The 24,096-nt window shown below is 41.6% G+C and overlaps 1 protein-coding gene across 3 annotated transcripts in view; it reads left to right on the top strand.

Annotated features, from left to right (window-relative positions):
* The window catches only part of LOC147309736 (carboxyl-terminal PDZ ligand of neuronal nitric oxide synthase protein-like), a 253,409-nt gene that overhangs the window by 214,745 nt on the left and 14,568 nt on the right, over positions 1-24,096 (top strand). The window lies entirely within an intron of this gene.

Raw genomic sequence — 24,096 nt, forward strand, 5'->3', positions numbered from 1 at the left:
ACCATTATGCGCAGTTTGGTCATAATGATGCTGCAGCAGTGTGAAAAGTTGCAAATCTGTTGTCCTCTACATAGAAATTCACGGGTTCGAGTCCGACCCACTGCACTTTCTTCTACTTTGCACATCTTCCTCTTCCTCTCTCTCCCTCCGCTTTCCTGTCACTCTTCACTGCTCTGTCCAATAAAGCAGAAAAAAGGCCAGAAATAAAATATTAATGAAATTCACACTAACTACTTGAATTCAGCTCATAAATTTGAAACACAAACTCAGAAATATGTCTGTGCAGTCAGAGTTGAACTGATGGGATGTCTTCCATCGGGACATGTGCTATCCCGATGGGATTAACAGTGGTGTCCCAGATGTAGAGGGCAGATAACTGATGGCTCTAAAACTGGACAACTCACAAGAAAACAGTCTAAATCAATTAATAAGGCCAGAGCATCAAATGTAAAAAGAAACCTAATTAAAATAGTGTCCCTTTAAAAAAAGGACACATGTGGGCACAAACAAATTAATAGCAGAATGATAAATCAAAAATCATCGACAGCATGACATCAGAGAGGAGACCAAACAAGAACATGCCAAGCATTCTAAATTTTAGGTTTGTCAAACTTATCATCCTCATACAGGAGGCAAAAAAACAAGTTCACACAGGGTAACAGGACATTTTGTTAGCTAGAGGTTATCACAAATCAGCTGTAAGCAAATAAAGTTTGATTATAGATAATTTGCTTCTAGTTCATGCTGAATTCGCCTTAAGAATAATAATCTGAGTTGGTCACGTACCCTTGGAAAACAAGAGTTTGAGCCTAATCTGTATGCACACTCATGCATATAGGGATGGGTATTGATAAGATTTTCACGATTCCGATTCCATTTTCGATTCTGTTTAACGATTCGATTCTTTATCAATTCTCTTGTCGATTCTTTTTTAAAAAGGAGAACACTAAGGTCGATCAGCTTAGAACTTTGTTTTATATCTTCTCTTTGAACAAGATAGAAATTTAGGAGTAACATGGCTTTACAAACCCAACAGTGAGATAAGAGATCCACAGCCTACGGCTCTTCAATGGGGTGTCACAGGGTCCCCAGGGAAAAAATTGTAAATGTAAAATAATAAAATAAATATTCTCCTGTAGTAATAACAAAGTGTAACATAAATTATTCTGTAGCAATTACACAAGAATATCCAGTAATGTCCCTGCCGACAATTAAACACATTCACTTACCGAAAATCGGGGCATCTGCTGTGGCAAATGGGTTCAAGCCTTTTACCACAAACTTAGTCACTGCTTGGTGACATTCGTCTATCCTGGCCTGAAAGGAGACGCTAACGGTAGACTGCAGGGAGAACTACCAGCATCTGAGCCAGACTCCCTCTGTCTCATCACGGTCACCTAAATGCACAGTAATGGCAGGTTTTGTAATAAGGCAGATCGCGCTAACATAATATGCACTGTTAGTTGATTATTTACCTGCCGCATTAACGGGAGAGGACGTGCAAACGTTACCGCTGCTGCTGGGTTGAGATTCACGAGTCCGGAGCGGAATTAAAAACACGACATTCATTTAAGGTCATCGTGTGTTTTGTGAGCAAATGCTTTTGCATATTCGTAGCGTTTCCTCCCTTAAATGAAATATCTACTTTGCAAGTATTGCAAGTTGCCCTGTTGTCATCCGTTCTCGTAAAGTATAACCAAACTTTTTGACCGTTTGAGCCGCTTAGGCACCATGTTTCCTGCCAGGTAAATGACGCTCCGCAACGTGGTGACGTGATTCGGGGCGACTGGAATCGATAAGGGAATCGTTTGCAAAAACGGCAAACAACTCCAAGGATTGAAACAGTGGGAACCGGTTCTCAACAAGAACTGGGTTTCGATACCCATCCCTACATGCATATACTCTTATTTCTCTGAATCTGTTGCTCCTGTTTGCTTCCTTTTGTTTCCTGTTTTTTCATGACACACAGGCGTCCATCTATCAGACACACTCATCAGATTCAGACTCTTAAGTTTTCCCCTTTGGGTAAATTGAAGTTGTGATTCTGCGTGTACGCTGATGGTGTCATGGGGCTGTCAGGGTGTAACAGGAAATCAATCACTTAGCAAATGGAAGTTGTTTGAAAATGTACATATACAATAACTCCTCAAGGTTAGTTCAGGGGCAAGTGCTCACTCTGTCAACACGGACGGAGTAGCGATCATTCACGCTGACAGGAACAAGACAGAAGTGTTCGGGACTAAAGAGACCTGAGACTGACATGCTCTCGTCACAGCTGGAGTGAAAAGCGACTCTTCCTGCGATGAAGCACGAACAGTTGGGTCTAACTTTTGGAGGGACTTTGTTACTTTGGAAAGGGAAAGTCCTTTCTTCCTCTGTTCATAATTAATCAAAGACTATTTTTAGACAGAAATCTCTATCTACCTGTACAAACTTTGTTTTCTACACAGAAACTGTTGGAACTGCTCCATCCTTGACCCTCTTTTTTGTCTCTCACTGTTTGTCAACTTGGTAGTCAGAGCATGTTTGCACTCTTTTCAGCTGTCCACGCACATATCTCCCCACTTTTTAATTTATGTAAAGCTGGGATTAGTTGGACCTCGAGGAACGCTGTTTGTTTCTTTTATTCATCCGGTATTCAAAACCTCTTCCCGCGTGCCAGAACAGCGGCTCGCGGATGACAGCCAAGAGCGGTCCCGTTTGTTTTAACCCAGCTCTGTGTACCGGCCTCCAGGCACGAGTCAATATTAAAGTATTCGTTTTGTTTCGTGGGGAAAGCTACAGAGTTTTCATTTTTGTGTACCGTAGCCATAGTTTAACAGGACAGCCCTTCGCTCAGATCAGCGCAGACAGTCATCCTTGGCAAAGGTAGACCTTGCAGAGATTTGAAGAGGAAGTGAGCCAAATCTCTAAGTGCTCAATATCTTTTTGCAAAGAGCTTTAGTCAGATTGGATTAAACCAGTAAACTGCCAGCCACTTGCCATCTGATTGTGTTTGTATTAAAAGATAACAAAGATCCTATCTGCTGTTTGTCTAAAGTTTGTTTGGATATTCGTGCCAAAGTGGTCGCACATGAGAACTAACTAGTGTTACCAGTAAAGAATATGCAGGCCAGCTATAATTAGTCAACAGCATAGGTTTTCTCTGGCTTGACTTAAAATTGATCCAAAAGATCTAAATTACATTTCTAGACATATAGAACCGTTCTTAATTTCTGCGCTGAGACAATTACGGAAGATGGAAGCAAAAGAAAAAGTCACTAATACTGAAATAAGCAAATGGAGCTAATAGTTATACAGTCAGCACAAGAGCATACTGGCAAGCAGCCTAATCTGTTATCACAAAGACGAAGCACTTGATAGGCGAATGAGTAAATAATGTAGATCTGGTCGTCCTTCAGTCAGAAACGCGATGTGAGGAGTCCTGACCAAGGTGAAACAGAGGGACACCACATAAATCAATAAGTAGCAATAATATAACTGTTGATTTTTCGATAGCCTACCTTTACCGGTTTGTTCAGTGTGGAAAGCAGAGGTGCCAGCCAGCTACTAGGTTATGATTCACAGAAATGCCCGTGCCTTCTGCAATTCCCAGACATCTCAATCAGCTCTATACTGCTGTATAAATCGGTGGATCTTGATAGACAAGTTCCAGTTTAGGCATAAGGTTTATACCCGGTTACAGGGAAAAGCAGGTTTAAACCTAGATGGTCCCGAAACAACAGCAAGTTATACCTTAGGACCAGAGTTGTAGACAAGTATCTTAGTCCCATCTGTCGTCGACTTGACAGATCCAAACAGACTGAAAACACAGCAGAAAAATAACATACTATTAGCTGTTAAGCAGCAATGGCTTTAAAAAAGAGAATCAATAATTCTTCACCTTGGGTAGATTTTGAAATATGCTCCTCAACAGCAATCATGCATGTTAAAAAAGAAAGGGTACTTGATGGGAATTGTAGTAGCAAAACAACCATGTTTGATGGAAGCAAAGACCTGCGTCTACTGGTGAACAGAAGAACTACAGTTCGGGCAAGTTGCACGCTTGGATTTCCATATTGATATTTTCCATTCACAACAGAAAGAAGCACTTCCAATATTCCAGCTCTAAGAATTCCCAATAGTGTACTCTTAAACTTCTTTGAAGTGCTTGCTTTTCTTTTGACTGTTGGAACAGTCGGCTAAGGCGTCAGATCAAACCAGCAACACTGTGGTGTATGTCCTCTGATCGAAACCTTATCCTTCACATTGTCTTTTTTATCCCTCTTTCCTTGTGTTGTGTCTCTCTTTTCCCCTGCTGTCTTTTGTACGTGTTCATTTAAATAGTTTAAATCTTCACGAGTGGTTGAGCGCATGGCACAGGGGTGCAGATGCCTTCAGCGATCAGTCCCTCATTGAATTCCCGGCTGTCTAGACATTTGCTGCTGCTAATGTCTCATAGTCTCCTTCACTATATCTCTACTCCCTCTCCCCATTGTCGCTATGTAATTAAAGCAGAAATGCCCAGAAAAACCCCCACACACACGTTTAAGTCACATTTCAGCTTTTGATGCAATCACCGTCAGATAATGCAGTCATTTAAATATAATTAGAGGGCGCTTAATATCGACCAAAGACAAATTCAGACCTGTTGTGATAAATCATCAGTTAAAGCTCTGCACTGATATTATGGTGATTTAAAAAGATGACCTTACCTCATGATTCAGGTATTCATTTTAATCAAAGAATGTGTCTGGTCATCAAGACCGAAATTACCTCGGTGTCAGGCTCATTCACATTCTTTGGCTTATACAGAGGAAGATTATGTGAAAGCCTTAGACAAGGTATTCCAGGAGGCCAAGCATTATGTGACTTGAATTACACAAAACTAGCTTTTTTTTTGGCAACTTTATCTGTTTGCACTACTTCTCAAATTCTTATTGTTGATTATATAAAAAGTTGTATTTTTTCTTCTGTTTATATATAAAAACACTAAGGGCAAGATCATTAGGTTGTGAAAATAACTTGAGTTTAGCATCTTGATCTGCCCAGTCGATTTGTCTGAATGCGAGAGTGAATGAATAGTGGCATTGTAAAGCGCTTTGGGTGCCTTGAAAAGCGCTATATAAATCCAATCCATTATTATTATTATTATTATAATTTCACTAATGTGTGACCAGGTAAACAAATTCTACACTACTTTAAACACAGCTTCCAGTCTGTAAATCTAACCATCCTCCCATACCCTCAGTTAGTGAACGGGTGCATCAGTGCTGTAGGCAAGTTGTGTGAAATACAAGCAAAGCTAAATTCAAAGGACTGTTCAGAAGACAAGGGGCAAAAAAGATCCTCAAATCAAAATATTTTCCTTTTTTTTTCAGTAGCCAGTGGTTGTAAATTAAATACTTTGAATTTTGGATTTGATGGTAAAATAAAACACACTGGTAGAACCTTGTCATTTTTATTTTATAAAATTGAAAAAACAGATTCGATCCATCCAATCTCTTCCTTTTACCCTTATCACAGTCGCGAGCAGGCTACAGTCTATCCCAGCTACCATAGGCAAGAGGCGGTGTACACCCTGGACAGATCACCAATCTGACACAGGGCTAACATAGAGAAAACCAACTAACCAAACCCAACTAACTGCATGTCTTGGACTGTGGGACAAAGCTGTAGTACCCAGAGAGAACCCTCAGAAACACCGGGAGAATATCAGACATAAAAAGGCTGGTCAGATGGTGGAGTCAAACTCAGGACCTTCTTGATGTGAGGCACCACCATACTGCCCTAAAAAACTAATTTATTGATTAAATTAGATAAAACTGTTTTGTTACCTTTAGTTATCCAGTAATGAAAAAGTTTAAATTTCCACAGGACTCTGCAGGACTATGTAAAAATTAAATACACCTCATCATCATCCAGTAGGTTGTAGAACTTGACTTGAAATTTATCGTTCTCTGTGTCTTTATCGGTCTGCCACACTGTTTTGGAAGAATTTTTGCCCACTCTTCTTTACAACATTAGTTTAGTTGACATTTGTGGTCATTCATTTATGCACAGCTCTCTTAAGGTCCTGCCACAGCATTTCAGTTGGGTTGAGGTCCAGGCATTGACTGGGCAATTGCAACACTTCGATTCTATTCATTTTCAGTCAGTCTATTGTAAACTGTCCTTTTATGTGACCCAACTTTTCCAAGCTTCAGCTGTTGGACAGATGGCCTCACATTTGACTCTAGAATACTTTGGTATACAGAGGAGTTCATGGTGGACTCAATGACTGTAAGGTGCCCAGGTCCTGTGACTCCAAAATAAGCCCAAATCGTCACCTCTCCACTACCTTGCTTGACAGTTGGCATGATGTGTTTGTGCTTATATCCTATGTTTGGTTTTTACCAAATCTGCCACTGCACATAACAGATAAACATCTCCACTTGTCTTTCCAAAGGACATTGTTCCATAACTTTTTTGGTTGTTCAGATGCAGCTTTGCAAACCGAAGCCATTCTGTCATGTTTCTGTTTTGTTTTGCTTTTACAGAGAAGAGGCTTTCTCCTGGCAACTCTTCCAAATCAGCCATACTTTGACATTTTCTAATTTCTAATGACATTAAGCATACTAATTGAGGCCTGTGGAGTCTGACATGTAGCTCTTGGGGTTACGCAGTTTCTCTTGTTTCTCTAAGGATTGCTCGGTCTGACCTCAGGTTGAATTAGCTGGGATGTGGCAATATGTTAACATGCAAAAGCCAGATCAGCAAATGACCAAAATTGCCTCTTTTTTTTCCAAATGGAAGAAGTAAGTATGCACATATTTGTTATCACAGATCTGCACAGAGTGCTGTAAAAAGCGTTTTCACTTGAGTGTATGTTCGTACATTTACATTTTAGTAAACCCTTTTGGTGGTTTAACAAAATAAGTTACCCCAAAGTCAAATATTCTATCAAATATTAAATATGCTGGCCAGTAGTGCTGTTTGTTGTTAAAATTATTTTGATATGAAGAGTGTACCTTAATGTGATTTGGGGATGAACTATCCCTTTACCAGTATTGCACAGTGCATTTTACACTCATGGTTTAGCCATTTGCATGTCTTAAGTTGCATGTCTTTATTCCTAACCTCGCTATTCTGCTCAGGCTTTGGCTAAATAGTCTTTTCTACTTCCATCTGATTTCATCTATATTTCTCTCACACACTTGACCTTAACTTTATTCCCCTGATCCCCACTTTTGCGCCGACCTCTCCAAAATGTCAGACACGCTGTAATTCTAAACAGTCTCTTGTTGTTGTTTTCTATATTAGTGATACATGTTGTGTGTTTGGAGGAATAAAGTACAGCCCACAGCCTTTAACCTTGACAAAGAGGTTAGTAATTACTGCTAAAGTACATGCGGAGGACAAAGTGTTATTATGAGGGTCTGCTTTTCATGAAATCTTTATTAATATAACCATCTGTTCTGTGGATTTATAGGGAGATCACATTCGGAGGCAAAGCAGACAGGATGGGTGTGTGCAGGTTCAGTTTAGTGTGAAACTCATTTCTACTTTGTAACTAGTTATTGATTTTGCTGTAATGAATTTACAGGACAGCTGAATTCTGGAAAGAAAGAAGTGTCTGTTTCTGGTTGCTCGTCTGCAAGTAGTGTTGGACTGAAGACATCTAGAATTGATAGGCCTCTATTTGCATTCAAGGGTAATAGCAAGCACCATTCCTTACCAGTGAAGAGTAAAAAATTCAATTTGTCCCAAACTCCTTTAAAAGTAGAAAATATTTGACCTTGAGAGGTTGAGATACAATACTGTTGTAATATAAGAGGTTCGCCTCCACACTCACTCGCCAGTAGATTGTGTTGAAAAGGTTTAACTCTCGTATCTACAGATGCTTCAAGTCGGGTCCGGTCTTAAATCTTTATCTTTGTTGCAGCTTGTCTCTCTCACGCAAACTCTGTGATTTCCTCCCTCTTCTCAGCACTGATAAAATGTCTGGCTGGGATTTTCGCTGTGATTCGGAGGCCACGTTGCCAACCCGTCTGACCAAGCACAGCAGGGTTTGGTGACTTGTATCGATTTCCCCGTCACAAGCGCGTGTTGTTTGAAACCGGGGTTAACTACTGGGATAGAAAGGGAGCGAATCAATACACAGTACACAACTCACGCTGTCACCAGCAGGGACACGCTCAAAGGCAACACACACAAAGCAAATGCGTAGCAGGTTCAGAGCTAGCCAACCAAGGCATGGCACACACCTACAAGCAGTGGAACTCAAAACTGTCTGGCCTTGGTTGGCCGTGGCATGCACTGTGCAGTCTTCAAGGGGTACAGCAGAGACTGTTTTTCATTACTTTGCTTCTGTGCTTCAGCAAATTGATTTTGAACTTACAGTGGGGCAAAAAAGTATTTAGTCAGCCACCGATTGTGCAAGTTCCCCCACCTAAAATGATGACAGAGGTCAGTAATTTGCACCAGAGGTACACTTCAACTGTGAGAGACAGAATGTGAAAAAAAAATCCATGAATCCACATGGTAGGATTTGTAAAGAATTTATTCGTAAATTAGGGTGGAAAATAAGTATTTGGTCAATAACAAAAATACAACTCAATACTTTGTAACATAACCTTTGTTGGCAATAACAGAGGTCAAACGTTTACTATAGGTCTTTACCAGGTTTGCACACACAGTAGCTGGTATTTTGGCCCATTCCTCCATGCAGATCTTCTCGAGAGCAGTGATGTTTTGGGGCTGTCACCGAGCAACACAGACTTTCAACTCCCGCCACAGATTTTCTATGGGGTTGAGGTCTGGAGACTGGCTAGGCCACTCCAGGACTTTCAAATGCTTCTTACGGAGCCACTCCTTTGTTGCCCGGGCGGTGTGTTTTGGATCATTGTCATGTTGGAAGACCCAGCCTCGTTTCATCTTCAAAGTTCTCACTGATGGAAGGAGGTTTTGGCTCAAAATCTCACGATACATGGCCCCATTCATTCTGTCCTTAACACGGATCAGTCGTCCTGTCCCCTTGGCAGAAAAACAGCCCCATAGCATGATGTTTCCACCCCCATGCTTCACAGTAGGTATGGTGTTCTTGGGATGCAACTCAGTATTCTTCTTCCTCCAAACACGACGAGTTGAGTTTATACCAAAAAGTTCTACTTTGGTTTCATCTGACCACATGACATTCTCCCAATCCTCTGCTGTATCATCCATGTGCTCTCTGGCAAACGTCAGACGGGCCTGGACATGCACTGGCTTCAGCAGCGGAACACGTCTGGCACTGCGGGATTTGATTCCCTGCCGTTGTAGTGTGTTACTGATGGTGACCTTTGTTACTTTGGTCCCAGCTGTCTGCAGGTCATTCACCAGGTCCCCCCGTGTGGTTCTGGGATCTTTGCTCACCGTTCTCATGATCATTTTGACCCCACGGGATGAGATCTTGCGTGGAGCCCCAGATCGAGGGAGATTATCAGTGGTCTTGTATGTCTTCCATTTTCTGATGATTGCTCCCACAGTTGATTTTTTCACACCAAGCTGCTTGCCTATTGTAGATTCACTCTTCCCAGTCTGGTGCAGGTCTACAATACTTTTCCTGGTGTCCTTCGAAAGCTCTTTGGTCTTGGCCATGGCGGAGTTTGGAGTCTGACTGTTTGAGGCTGTGGACAGGTGTCTTTTATACAGATGATGAGTTCAAACAGGTGCCATTCATACAGGTAACGAGTGGGGGACAGAAAAGCTTCTTACAGAAGACGTTACAGGTCTGTGAGAGCCAGAGATTTTCCTTGTTTGAGGTGACCAAATACTTATTTTCCACCCTGATTTATGAATAAATTCTTTACAAATCCTACCATGTGAATTCATGGATTTTTTTTTCACATTCTGTCTCTCACAGTTGAAGTGTACCTCTGGTGCAAATTACTGACCTCTGTCATCATTTTAAGTGGGGGAACTTGCACAATCGGTGGCTGACTAAATACTTTTTGCCCTACTGTACAATAAGGTTAAAATACAGACTTTAATACTGTTTGTTCATGTCCAAGTTGGATGGCCGGTGTTGGAGCATAAAAAGGTGTCAGAACTTTAAAAATGGCTACTCAGTTACTTTCATCTTCTTTTTGTCCAAAAGCAAGATGACCTGAAATGTATTTATATATAACGAGCAGAGCAGCACACTCGATAACCCGGATACCTGCTACGCAGCTTTGCTCCTCTGACATAAAAACTCAACCAACAACTGTAACTGTAGCAAACATAGAACAAATCAATATGAAAGAGTGTGAATGCTATGATCTCTGCTGTCTATAATTTTCCATGGCAAACCGAGGATGTTTCTGAGATGAAACAAGTGCTCAATATAGTAGACGCATACAGGAGAAGTAAATGTCTTAGACAAACCAACCAAGCAGTGCTCTAGGGAAATGTAGTCCAAGGCTCTTGACTGACGGGAAGCCAAATAAACAAAAAAACTGTCAGTCTGCTGCTAATCTGCTCAAGCATATCAAGGGTTTAAAGAGAGTATTTCTCTTATGTTGAGGTCAGAGGCCAGAAGAGAATGGCCAGACTGCTTCAAGTAAATAGGAAGGCAACAGTAACTCCAATAGCTACTCATTAATATAAAGGTATGCACAAGAGCCTCTCTCAGCATGATGAACCTTGACCCAGAACCCCTCACAGGCTCGTCGAAATTTGAAATTGACAGATTAAAAAAATGTTCCCTGTTTTTATAGTAGGGTCAGAATTTTGCTTAAACAACATCCTGTCTTATATCAGTGGTTCAGGTTGGTCATGATGGTGTTATTTTATGGGGGATTGTACCAATTTAGCTTTGTTTCTATGCTGCAACTTTCCTAAGTGTTGTTGCTGACCATGTCCATCCCTTCATGACCAGCAAAGGGAAGATGGTCTCAAAGCTTCATATCATTTCAAATTGGTTTCTTGAACACGACAATAAGTTCACTGTACTCAAATGGCCTCCACAGTCACCAGATCTCAATAGAGAATCTTTGGGATGTGGTGGAAAAGGATATTTAGATGTGCAGCTGACAAATCTGAAACTGTGTGATGCACTCATGTCATTATGGACCAGAATTTCTCACATTTGTTTCCAATCTGTACCACAAAGAATTGATGTAGTTCTGAAGGCAAAAGGGGGTCCTACCTGATACTAGAAAGTAGGGGTGCAACGATACTCGTATCGATATTGAACCGTTCGATACAGTGCTTTCGGTTCGGTACACATATGTAGCGAACAATACAAAATTTTTAATTTATCTTATCAACTTTTCTTCTGACGATGCTGTCTGTGTTGACAGCTCAGTGGATCTCTTTGTTCGACTACTCCGCCTAGGCTGCACTGTCGAGCGCAGATCCACTGAGCGCAGCGCAAGCTAACAAGACAGAAGCTAAGCTCGTTGCAACATGGCAAATTGAACCTCCCCCACCCTCATTCAGATCTGGCCTTTGGAACTATTTTGGTCTTCATGTGAAGCATGACCCTGAAGGTAAGCGTGTCATGTTAAAATATATATTTATAATTTTAATAAATGACAAATTAAAAAAGCATGAACATTTTTTTGTATCGAAAAAATATCGAACCGTGACACCAAAGTATCGAACCGAACTGTGAATTTTGTGTATCGTTGCACCCCTACTAGAAAGGTGTACCTGTTAGAGTATCTGGTGAGTATAGGTGTAATGTTTTCTGATTATTTTCAGCTATTATTTTTACTCTTTGACTCTACTACTGCAGCTTGTCATGAGTCACAGTTCAAAATAAACCCTGTTTAACTCTGCAGCCCCTGAGTTCATCTTCTGTCTAAAACAAGTTGTTTAGCTCATTTTACTCTTCCTTTAAGCCTACTTTTTGATTGGCTCCTCCTCGCATGCAGAAGGTTTACACAGCCTGTGGCTTATGGTCATATTTTAGATGGCTTCTCTTGTTGAAATCTCACATAGCCAAGAGGAGAAAACACTGTGTGAGGCGGAGCTTTGAGACCAGTTTAAGTATTTGCCTCACAGGGATTGCGCAGATACTGATTTCATAATTTGAAACATTGACCATATGAAAGTTCATTATTGTAACACAATAAATAAGTAACCAAGCTGACCTTCAACTGATGCTGGCTACAAAGTAAATATGTTCAGGTCATTTTATCTTTGAAAATAAAACACATAAACAACAATAACATTTAGTACATGAGAAAAACACTGGATATGATGAAAGTCACTTCCACATACGGACACACATTGATTCTGTTCATGTTTATTTCCCCCGGCTCTTTGTGTATGAGCCACATATAAAGAACTGTGTGTGCCAAGTGCTGTGTGCTTGTTAGGAACTGGCTGAGGTCGTTTTCTTTAATGTGAAAGTAGTGCTGACAGAGACACGAGGAGTTAGTAGGTCGCATATAAACAAACAGTCACGGCAGCTCCTCACAGTGCTGAAATTAATGACTGTGTTTGCCAGAAGAGCAGAGGGAATAAAGGACTTCCAAAGCTGAGCAATTAATCCTCTGACTTCGACATTAATGATTGGAGCCAAGTAGGAGTTCACCAGAAAAGATTCTCACTAACTAAACTTTGCAGACCAAGCTGCATCAACCAAAAAGATGGAGTTCATTAGTGTATGTCTGTGGGTGCATTAGCGTCGTGAAGTTTTATGCTTTCTTAACATTTTGTGTCCATTGAGCTTTGGTTCCCCATTAGTATCATGTATTCACAGTCTCTGACAGTGGTCTCCCACTGGGTCAGAGGATTTGAACCAGACGCCTACCACTCACTATCAAACTTTTTCAGCTTCCTCGAGGAGGCATTTTTCTTGCTTCTCTCTCAGCATTTACACACGTCTGCATATCCATTTGAAGGCAGTAGAGACCTCAGCGAAAACCATGCTCATGTTCTGACTCGAGTCTTGCTGTGCATTGACATCTGGATGTCTTTGATGTTCCCACGGTGCAGAGCTAAAGGCCATGCTAAGCAGCAGCCTGGCCTGATACATAATCTGGAACAAGTGCAGCTCCAGATGTAAAGAAATAAAAAGAGCAAACTTATCGCAGCACAGCTGAAGGCCCGTCTCATCCGCATCTGCCTGTCAGCCCGTCTGTCTTGTCCCATTTCTTCCCTTCTTCTAAAGCTTCCTTTGTGTCTTTTCACTTATGCGCTGACAAAAGCGAGCTGACAAATGTAGTGCGTACACATGCTGAATTTAAAGTGGAGGTGGAAGATGGAATCAGCCTCAAAGAGAACAACTCCCACTGAGCCAGGTGGGGGCTGAAAGGAAAGACAAGAGATAACTTTGATCACTTTTAGCTCTCAGTTAGATACAGTGTGGCAAAAAAGTATTTAGTCAGCCACCGATTGTGCAAGTTCCCCCCACTTAAAATGATGACAGAGGTCAGTAATTTGCACCAGAGGTACACTTCAACTGTGAGAGACAGAATGTGAAAAAAAAATCCATGAATTCACATGGTAGGATTTGTAAAGAATTTATTCGTAAATTAGGGTGGAAAATAAGTATTTGGTCACCTCAAACATGGAAAATCTCTGGCTCTCACAGACCTGTAACGTCTTCTGTAAGAAGCTTTTCTGTCCCCCACTCGTTACCTGTATGAATGGCACCTGTTTGAACTCATCATCTGTATAAAAGACACCTGTCCACAGCCTCAAACAGTCAGACTCCAAACTCCGCCATGGCCAAGACCAAAGAGCTTTCGAAGGACACCAGGAAAAGTATTGTAGACCTGCACCAGACTGGGAAGAGTGAATCTACAATAGGCAAGCAGCTTGGTGTGAAAAATCAACTGTGGGAGCAATCATCAGAAAATGGAAGACATACAAGACCACTGATAATCTCCCTCCATCTGGGGCTCCACGCAAGATCTCATCCCGTGGGGTCAAAATGATCATGAGAACGGTGAGCAAAGATCCCAGAACCACACGGGGGGACCTGGTGAATGACCTGCAGAGAGCTGGGACCAAAGTAACAAAGGTCACCATCAGTAACACACTACAACGGCAGGGAATCAAATCCCGCAGTGCCAGACGTGTTCCGCTGCTGAAGCCAGTGCATGTCCAGGCCCGTCTGAAGTTTGCCAGAGAGCACATGGATGATACAGCAGAGGATTGGGAGAATGTCATGTGGTCAGATGAAACCAAAGTAGAACTTTTTGGTATAAACTCAACTCGTCGTGGAGGAAGAAGAATACTGAGTTGCATCCCAAGAACACCATACCTACTGTGAAGCATGGGGGTGGAAACATCATGCTATGGGGCTGTTTTTCTGCCAAGGGGACAGGACGACTGATCCGTGTTAAGGACAGAATGAATGGGGCCATGTATCGTGAGATTTTGAGCCAAAACCTCCTTCCATCAGTGAGAACTTTGAAGATGAAACGAGGCTGGGTCTTCCAACATGACAATGATCCAAAACACACCGCCCGGGCAACAAAGGAGTGGCTCCGTAAGAAGCATTTGAAAGTCCTGGAGTGGCCTAGCCAGTCTCCAGACCTCAACCCCATAGAAAATCTGTGGCGGGAGTTGAAAGTCCGTGTTGCTCGGCGACAGCCCCAAAACATCACTGCTCTCGAGAAGATCTGCATGGAGGAATGGGCCAAAATACCAGCTACTGTGTGTGCAAACCTGGTAAAGACCTATAGTAAACGTTTGACCTCTGTTATTGCCAACAAAGGTTATGTTACAAAGTATTGAGTTGTATTTTTGTTATTGACCAAATACTTATTTTCCACCCTGATTTACGAATAAATTCTTTACAAATCCTACCATGTGGATTCATGGATTTTTTTTTTTTCACATTCTGTCTCTCACAGTTGAAGTGTACCTCTGGTGCAAATTACTGACCTCTGTCATCATTTTAGGTGGGGGAACTTGCACAATCGGTGGCTGACTAAATACTTTTTTGCCCCACTGTACATCTCAACTATATTAGTGTTTGATGTGTCATAGTAGGACTGGAAGTATGACATATTTAGATACATCGTATCCCTCACCATGCCTTTAAGAACCAACTCAGATTGCCAAATAATGTTGAACACACAAGAAGCACAGTTTGTTTCAACCCCCCCAAGCCTTTGAATAACTGCCTCATTACTGCATAGCCAAAAGGCTCAGTGGACACACATTCTTATCTGTACACTTTGTACTGTTGTTCTGCTGCCTTTCTGGACTGGGTCATTGATTCCAGTGGAATACTTGGGGATACCTGAAGCTACTTTTTGCCAAGTCACAAGCTGGTCACCACAGTGGGTGGCTATGCATGTTTGATTTGGAATTTTTGGGCTGGATCCTGTCCCTGATGCAACCTCCAAGGGAATTTACAACAGTTCTTAATAGAATGGACCAAAAACACACAAACCTGAACTAAGAGAATTAGATAAAGCCAGAGAGTAACCGAATACCCGGAACCACAGCCCCATTATTTTCTTGCTGCCTCGTTTCCCCCTTGCTGCTTCTTTCATGGCGACACTCATATTTTGGTGACTCAGACACTCTCACCGGGAGCTGTGGGGTCAGACAGACTGTGATGTGGCAAATGACTGAATGAATTATTGATCTGATGACTTTGATCTGGAGGCGACTGAAGGCACACAGACATGTCTGGCTACAACTAAGCAGTCTGTAGTCTACCCTCTGTTTGTAGGTCTCCTATTTCTCTGGCTTATTTTCCATCACAGTGGACGTCTCGGTACATTAATTTTAGCAGCACAGTTACCCTACACTGCAGATTATTGTAAGGCCAGTGGGAGAGTTTGAGAAATCTTCCACATGATACATTGTTGCAGGTCACCTGTATTTCAAGAGACATCTAGTGTTATATGTCTCCATCTAGTAGACGTATAACCATTCCTGTCTGGGCATGCACAGTCTCATCTTCTCAAAGATGACCCGTGTGTGGGCAGCCCCACACACGGGTCGATCAGCGCCAACTCGCTAACGGAGATTTGCCACATTAATGCAGTTATGGCATTAATGTCATTTTAACGAGATTAACGCTGACAGCACTAGTCTTTTTCTTGTTCCAGCAATTTGAACCTGTCTTAACTTAACTACATTGAATATCCAGATGAGGTTTTCTGGGCTTTTTTGTTCTTTCTTTCTCAAAACAATTATTTTCCATAAACCAAATTCGAGCATCAGTGTGATGGGATATGAGGACACAGCACTGAACACAAGTGGCACATCAGTTGGATGTTTCCCTCTAACAGTTTAGCCTTGTAAAAAAAAAAAAAAGCATCCACCGCTCCTGAGACTCCGGTGTTGCTGAGTCAGATAAAAGAAGGTTGCTTATGATCCAGTAATGATGACTCATCATTTGTATCATTTCATTTCATCATTTCTTTGTAAAACCACCAGTCATTTCGATTTTTCACCAATCCGGTCAAAGTGTCTAGATACACTGGAACAAAATTAGATTTAAAATGTCTTTCACCATAATGAAAGTGTCTCATAAGCAGAATGTCAACATGCAAACAAGTACTAAAGGTTTAGCAGCATTGGTGTGTGATAGTCAAACAGGTGTGCCACAGTAATTGCTTTATTGAGCAGTCAGGTCAGGTCGACTCACTCCATTCAGCATTTCTAACCTGTTTACAAAAACATAATCAGTATTGGATTCGGTGGAGATTATGTGGGATTAGTCATTGCATGGTCTAATTTAAATAGCAGAGATTCATTAGTTTTAGTTTTAATGGAGAATTTTGGCTATGCAAAGTCAGGAGGCTTGTTTCATTTGTATTAGTTTCATTCAATAGTTCTGGCGCCTTGTAGCCTAAATGCAGTTTCTGCCAGTAAAACAATCCCAAAGGGAAGGACAGAGTAGGGTTGTGCACAAAGTTTACCTGACGGAGAGGATGAAATGGAAGAAGATGGAGAGGATGGGAAGAAAGAGAAGGCAGGTTAGTTTTTTTTTAATAAGATGGGGGTTTTTTGTCCCCTGAGACTGAGGGTCCAAGTCTCGCACCAAGACAGATGTCGACTGATGTTTAGAGGGATGAAGTTTAAAGTTTAAAGGATATCTATGATCACGTGTGTCCAGTTTAAGAAGAAGAAGGGGAGAGCAGGTCGGGTATGGCACTAGAGGAGGACGGGGCAGCTTTGTAATAATCTGCAGAGTTCAGATTTTACTGCTGAGCTGTTAGTTCCTTCTGATGCACTGCTGAGTCCAGCAGGAAAAGCATATTTCACTAATTAAGTTAGATAAAACTGAAATGATCTCCTGGGGGGGAAATTAGGCTGGAGATAAGATGCAGACAAAAATGTGTGAAGATAATTCTACTAATTAAAACAACTGAACAACCAGGCAGGAGATAAATGTGTCAAAATTTGTCTTAATTTAAAGTTTATCAAATCTATTAAGATTGTGTTATTTGTTAAGTTCTTTCAATTAAAAGCTGATTGATTTAGCATTTTCTTCTAAACACTGCAGATGGAGAAAAAGTGCACACTAATGCAGGAATATTTCTTAATGCAGAATATGATATTCCTCCTACTGTTGACCTCTTGTGGCTAATTAAAGGACTGTTGTGATGCACCACTTTTGGACTTGCAGCCTGTAGGCTGTTCCAATGAAGACAGCTGTGTGGTGTGTCGGTTGTTAGCCCAAAGCTCACGTCATGTTAACAGTGATGATTGTAGACATGATGTTTGGGTCACTTTAGGACAGAATCAAATATTTGCTTTTTTTGTGAGTTCTTTGGTAAAATTACAAATGTGAATGGTCAGGGTGGGACATCCAAATGTACCCCAATGAGGCATAACATTATCATCACCTGCCTAATATCATGTTGGTCGTCCTTTTTAATGCCAAAACAGCCCTGACCCCTAAAGGTTTGCTGTGGTATCTGCACCAAGATGTTAGCAACAGATCCTTTATGTCTTGTAAAATGGTGAGGTGGGGTCTTTATGGATCGAACTTGTTTTTTCTCACATACCATGTCAAAAGTAACATCCAGATGGATGGCAGGACCCAAGGTTTTTCTGTCAGAACTTTGCCCATTACACTGTCTCTGCCGGCTTGCCTGGGTCCTATAGTGCATTCTGGTGCCATGTGTTCCCCAGGAAAGCAATGCACATGCACCCGGCTGTAATGTTCTTATTCCTCTATGAATAAAACATCAAGAATTGCTCCTGGTGCTAGCTTCAGCTAGCTGTTTATTATTCTTTCTACCACGATAACTTCTTCTTCTACTCTGTATATCTTATTGATTCCAGAGCGCCCCCTGTGGGTAGCTTCAACAATAGCAACTATCATTACATCCCCTTTCCAAACAGGTTGGTGTTATAATAAGCACAATTCCAAAGAGAACTGTTACTCGGTAACATCTGAACATTCTTGTCTAACATTCAACATGTTATAAATTGTGCAACAAACTACATTCAGTAGTGTTCTCTTTTTTTTTTATAACCAAAAGTTGTAGCACAAGTCAAACAAAATAAATCCAAATGTATACCTTACATCTTCCAGAATGAGCCAAATGAATCCCATACAGCCCTCAAGCACATTAGAACGCTTCACCTGTGACAACTTGAACAGTCAGTAACACATAACTCAGTAGGTCTCAATTAAGTGTGAACAATTACTATTCTAAATGAATTATTATCCGTTATTTACTTGTGATTTATTATTATTATTTTTTAACAATTCTTTACCACAACAGTTCACACTTGTTCTATGAGCCTCTCTGTAGGTTTCTTAGGTCTGGTAGACCTTCTCAGTATCTCAGACATTGGGGAAGTTGAAGGAGGCTCACTGTGGTGCTCAACAGGGTTAGCACCTCGTTGTTCAGTTCCAGTCTCTGTGTCCTGATGTTTAACATCCTGTGTCTTTAACAGACTTCTCCGGTTTCTTCTTAACACTTGTCCATTCTCTGTCTGAACAGCAAACGATCTGGGCCCTACTTCGCTGAGAACTGTTGCTTTTTTGTCCCAGAAATCTGGACCCGCAATCCTCACAACATCTCTTTCCTGAAGAGGTTCCAGACGCCTTGCAGTTTTGTCATAGTTCATTTTCTGTCTGTGCTTGAGTTTCATCCTTTTGTCGGTCAGCTTGTTGTCATGTGCATTGTCATTTTCCTTGGAAATGTGTGGAAGTGTGGTGCGGAGCTTGCGATGCATGAGTAGCTCAGCAGGTGATGCCCCACACTCCAGGGATGAAGCTCTGTAGCTTAGCAGAGCCAGGTAAGGGTCGGTCTTACTGTCTCTTGCTTTTTTGAACAATCTCTTTACTATTTGGACTCCTTTTTCTGCCTGTCCATTCGCTTGGGGATACAAGGGACTAGAGGTGATATGTTGAAATCCATATTGTTTTGCAAAGTCACTAAATTCTCTACAGTCATATTGTGGACCATTGTCACTGATGACACACTGTGGAATTCCATGTCTGGCAAAAAAGCCCTTCATGTGTGTGATGACTGACTGTGCTGATGTACTGGAAAGCTGTGCCACTTCTGGATAATTAGAATAGTAGTCAATCACCAAAACATAGTCCTTGCCATCCAGATGAAATAAATCCGTGCCTACCTTTTGCCATGGTGCAGTGGGTAGATCTGCTGCCAGCATTGGCTCTTTTGTTTGTTTGTAGTGATGTTTGAGACATGTTTCACATTTCTGTATCATCTCCTCAATATCCCTGTTGATGCCTGGCCAGTAAACTGCTTCTCTCGCTCTCCTTTTACATTTCTCCACTCCAAGATGTCCTTCATGGATACGCTGAAGCATGTCTTTCCGCATGGATTGCGGTATGACAATCTGGTTTTGTCTCAGCACCAGCCCATTAGCCATGCATAAATCAGCTCGCACAGAGTAGAACCCTGGACAGACTCCTTTTGACCACCCATTCTGTATAAGGTGGGATACTTTCTGCAGCACTGGATCTTTTGTCGTCTCCTGTACAATTTGCTGCAACATGACATCTGATGCTGGGAGTGAGGCAGTTACCATGTTTACATGTGTTTCAGCCTCCTCGGCTGTAGCGCTGACTAACCTGTCACCACTTGGTGCTGGCGCTCGGGATAAAGCATCCGCAAGTACGATATATTTCCCAGGCGTGTAGATCAGCTCAAAATCATAGCGCTGCAACACCATCATCATGCGCTGAATTCTGGGTGACATGTCGTTGAGGTTCTTTTTTCTGATCGAGATGAGAGGTTTGTGATCAGTCTCTGCTGTAAAGGTTGGTAATCCATATACATAGCTGTGAAATTTTCCACACCCAAACACTAAGCCCAAAGTCTCTTTTTCAATTTGAGCATAGCGTTGTTCAGTTTCTGTCATTGATCTGGACGCATATGCTACAGGTTGCCACTTGTCTTTGTTCCTTTGGAGCAGAACTGCTCCCAAGCCATCTTTTGAGGCATCTGTTGAAATTTTTGTTGGCTTTGATGGATCAAAGAATGTCAAGACCGGCTCTGTAGTTACAGTTTCCTTCAATTTTTTCCACTCTTTCTCATGCCGGGCCGTCCACTCGAACACTGTGTTGTGCTGTAGCAGCTCCCTTAGGCATGCTGTCTTGGAGGTAAGATTAGGAATGAACTTACCCAGAAAGTTGATCATCCCCATTGCTCGCAAGACACCTTTTTTGTCAGTGGGTGCTGGCATATCCAATATGGCTTGTACCTTTGACTGATCAGGTTCCACCCCTTCACTTGTAACCTTATCTCCCAGGAAGGTCATCTCTGAAACACCAAAGAGGCACTTGTCTCTATTCAGTTTAAGTCCATTCTTGTTAACTCTCCACAAAAGTTTCTCCAGCCTTTCATCATGTTGTTGCCTTGTATTTCCCCAGACTACGAGGTCATCTATGTAGACTCTGGTGCCTTCCAGCCCTTCGATCAGGGACTCCATTGCCCTGTGGAAGATCTCTGGTGCTGATTTAATTCCAAATGAGAGCCTCAGGAAACAGTAACGCCCAAATGGCGTGTTAAAGGTAGTGTACCTGCTGCTTTCTGGGTCTAGCCTCAGCTGCCAAAATCCATGTGATGCATCCAGTTTGCTAAAAAACTTAGCTCCTGCCATTTCACTCATTATTTCCTCTCTCTTAGGGATCTGATAATGCTCTCTTTTAATAGTTTCATTTAGATCTTTGGGATCAAGGCAGACTCTTAAGGCACCTGTATTCTTTTTCTTGACACAAGTGATAGAGTTCACCCAGTCTGTGGGCTCTTCCACTCGTTCAATGACACCCATTTGAGTCATTCTTTCAAGCTCTTTTTTCAAACTTGTCCGTAATGGAGCAGGCACTCTCCTTGGGGCATGGATTGCGGTAGGTGTAAGGCAATGTTCCATGTCCTTTGAAGACTGAAGGAAATTTACTGATAATGTCTGAACTTCCTTCATGCCCTTGGTGTTCCTGTCTTTTGCCTTGTTTGGCTTCTTTCATGGTGTCAGTATTAATCTGATAGATCCTCTTTACTAGTCCCAAATCCTCAGATGTTTTATCTCCTAAAAGTGACTCGTGTCCATCAGGTACGATGGTGAACAAAATGTTATGCTGTTTGCCTTTTGCTGTCACTTTAAGTCTGCATCCTCCTTTTGTTTGTATTGGCTGGTTATTGTAGGCCCTCAGCGGCGTGACTTTCTCTGTAAATCTTCTAGGCTTCTCAGTCAGTGCCTTGAAATCCTTCTCATTGATCAAGTTAGCTTTGGCCCCTGTGTCAATTTTAAATGTTACCAATGTCCCATTGACTAACAGTGGAGCAGTCCATTTATCATCTGTGACTGAACTAACACTTTGGCCAGTGTTATGTCTTGAAGACTGTGCATTGACATCTTCTTCATGTGACACCATCTTAATGAAAAATGTTTCACTTAGATCATCACTGTCATCTGTGTCTTCCTGCACAGTGTGTACTTTTTGTCCCTTGTTTTTGGAGAGACACATTTTTGCATAATGGTTTTGTCCTTTACATTTTGCACATTTTTTTCCATATGCGGGACATTGTTTTGGTCTGTGTTTCTCTCCGCATCTCTTGCAAGTGAACATTTCATTGTCACACGTTTTGTTTTTGTTGTCGTTGTTTTTGAATTTACTCCATGGCTTTCTTTTAATCGACACTGCGTTCACTGCCTCATTTTCTTGTTGCGCTGCTCCTTGAACAGGCTCTCTAAACGTCAGTACATGTTGTCGTGCTAGCTCACTGGCTTGACTTATCTTTATAGCACTTTCCAGCGTTAATTCTGTTTCTCTCAACAGTTTCTGTCGGAGCTTCTTCTCATTAGTTCCAAACACTATTTGATCTCGTATCATAGAGTCTCTGAGATCACCAAAATTGCAGGACTGAGCTTTGATCTTGAGGTCTGTGAGAAAAGTATCAAATGACTCACCCTGATGCTGTAAGCGTGAGCGAAAGACGTATCTCTCGTATGTTTCATTTTTCTTTGACAGACAGTGCTCGTCAAATTTCTTCATGACTTCATCAAAGTTATCTTTGTCCTCGGGCTGAGCAAACACAAACGTGTTGAAGACCTCTATTGCTTCTGTGCCGGCGATGGTGAGCAGCATGGCTATTTTCCTTTCATCTGCCCATCGATCCACTCCGACAGCTGCAATATACAGTTTGAACTGCTGTTTGAAAGTCCTCCAACTTGCATCCACGTTTCCAGTCAGTTTCAACGGACTTGGCGGTTTTATTGCATCCATCTTGTTGCGTTGCTTCTTATTCTTAACCCGACTCCTGGTACCATGTAATGTTCTTATTCCTCTATGAATAAAACATCAAGAATTGCTCCTGGTGCTAGCTTCAGCTAGCTGTTTATTATTCTTTCTACCACGATAACTTCTTCTTCTACTCTGTATATCTTATTGATTCCAGAGCGCCCCCTGTGGGTAGCTTCAACAATAGCAACTATCATTACACCGGCCAGCCACGTGTTGTCAAAGAAAAACCTGATTCATCAGACGAGGCCACCGTCTTCCAGTGCTCCATGCTCCAGTGGTGGACAGAGGTCAGCATAGGCACCCTGAATGGTCTGAGACTATGAAGCTCAATAGGCAGCAAACTGTGATGCACTGTCTATTCAAGCCAGCGCGAACTTTTTCAGCAATGTGAGTTACAGTAGCTCGTCTTCTTTTTTTGGTACTGGTTTTATTTTGTTGTATTTATCCGCGACACCTTAAAGGCCGTGAAAATATTGTTGGTCATATATATATATATATATATATATATATATATATATATATATATATATCAGTGTCAGTGTTTTTCACTTCATCTGTCTGTGGTCGATGTAGCTTTAGTGCTGAAAACTGCAAGACAAAAAAGCCTTGAAGGAGTGGTCCCCAATTTAAATCGGGTGCATTTATTTTATTTAAAGGTACAATAGCAGACTTTTTGATCTTGTGAGAAAACAGCAAGATAACACTGTTGTATAAGAATATTTACAATGGAAGTGAAAAAGTAGAAAAAGACTCAAAGCAGCCTGAGAGCAGTCAGTGAGAGTTCAGTCTGAACAATCAGAAACTTCTTCCATTAATCCTCTCCTGCATTTGCCCCCTCATCATCAAAAGCAGACTTTTACCAGAGCCCCCTCGCTTTAATCATTCATGTTAAACTGACACCTAGTCATAAATTGATAAGCGGCTCTACCTTTTTCCGTTTCCTTAGCAGATTTTTTCCCCCTTGCTTTGAATTTGCATACGTGATTGGCCTCTCTTGTACTAATACTTTTCTCATATGTTAATGTAGCCAAGCGAGAGCTCTAATTTAATACATCAGCGATAATGACCCTGTCTGGCCTGAAGATTAGTATGTTTAGTGTTCAAGTGAGAGTGTTTCAGTTCACACATCCTTTCAGCCCTGCACGCATCTCTTTGCATATTCACAGCAGCTCACTGGGATGCAGCTTTGTCTGCTTCTCTCATCTCTCACTGAGCACTACTGATTTTTCAATCAAAATTCCAAAAAAGGTTGACTTGCTAGTCTCTCATGTTTTATTCACAGTAGAACAAAGAAAACATATCAAATGTTTAAACTGAGAAAATGAAGATGTCTTCAAAACGTGGGACTAGAAGCAGCAAAGAGCTGGAAAAGCAGTATTACATTAAAGAGCTGAAAGAACATTTTGTAAATAGTTACGTTAATTGGTCAGTAATGTGACTGGGTATAAAAAGAGCAG

This window comes from Aulonocara sp. 'chitande type north' Nkhata Bay, linkage group LG17 (genome assembly GCF_057382095.1).
Source record: "Aulonocara sp. 'chitande type north' Nkhata Bay isolate Kocher_YH1m ecotype deep benthic linkage group LG17, A_spYH_male_GT1.1, whole genome shotgun sequence".
Lineage (NCBI taxonomy): Eukaryota > Metazoa > Chordata > Actinopteri > Cichliformes > Cichlidae > Aulonocara > Aulonocara sp. 'chitande type north' Nkhata Bay.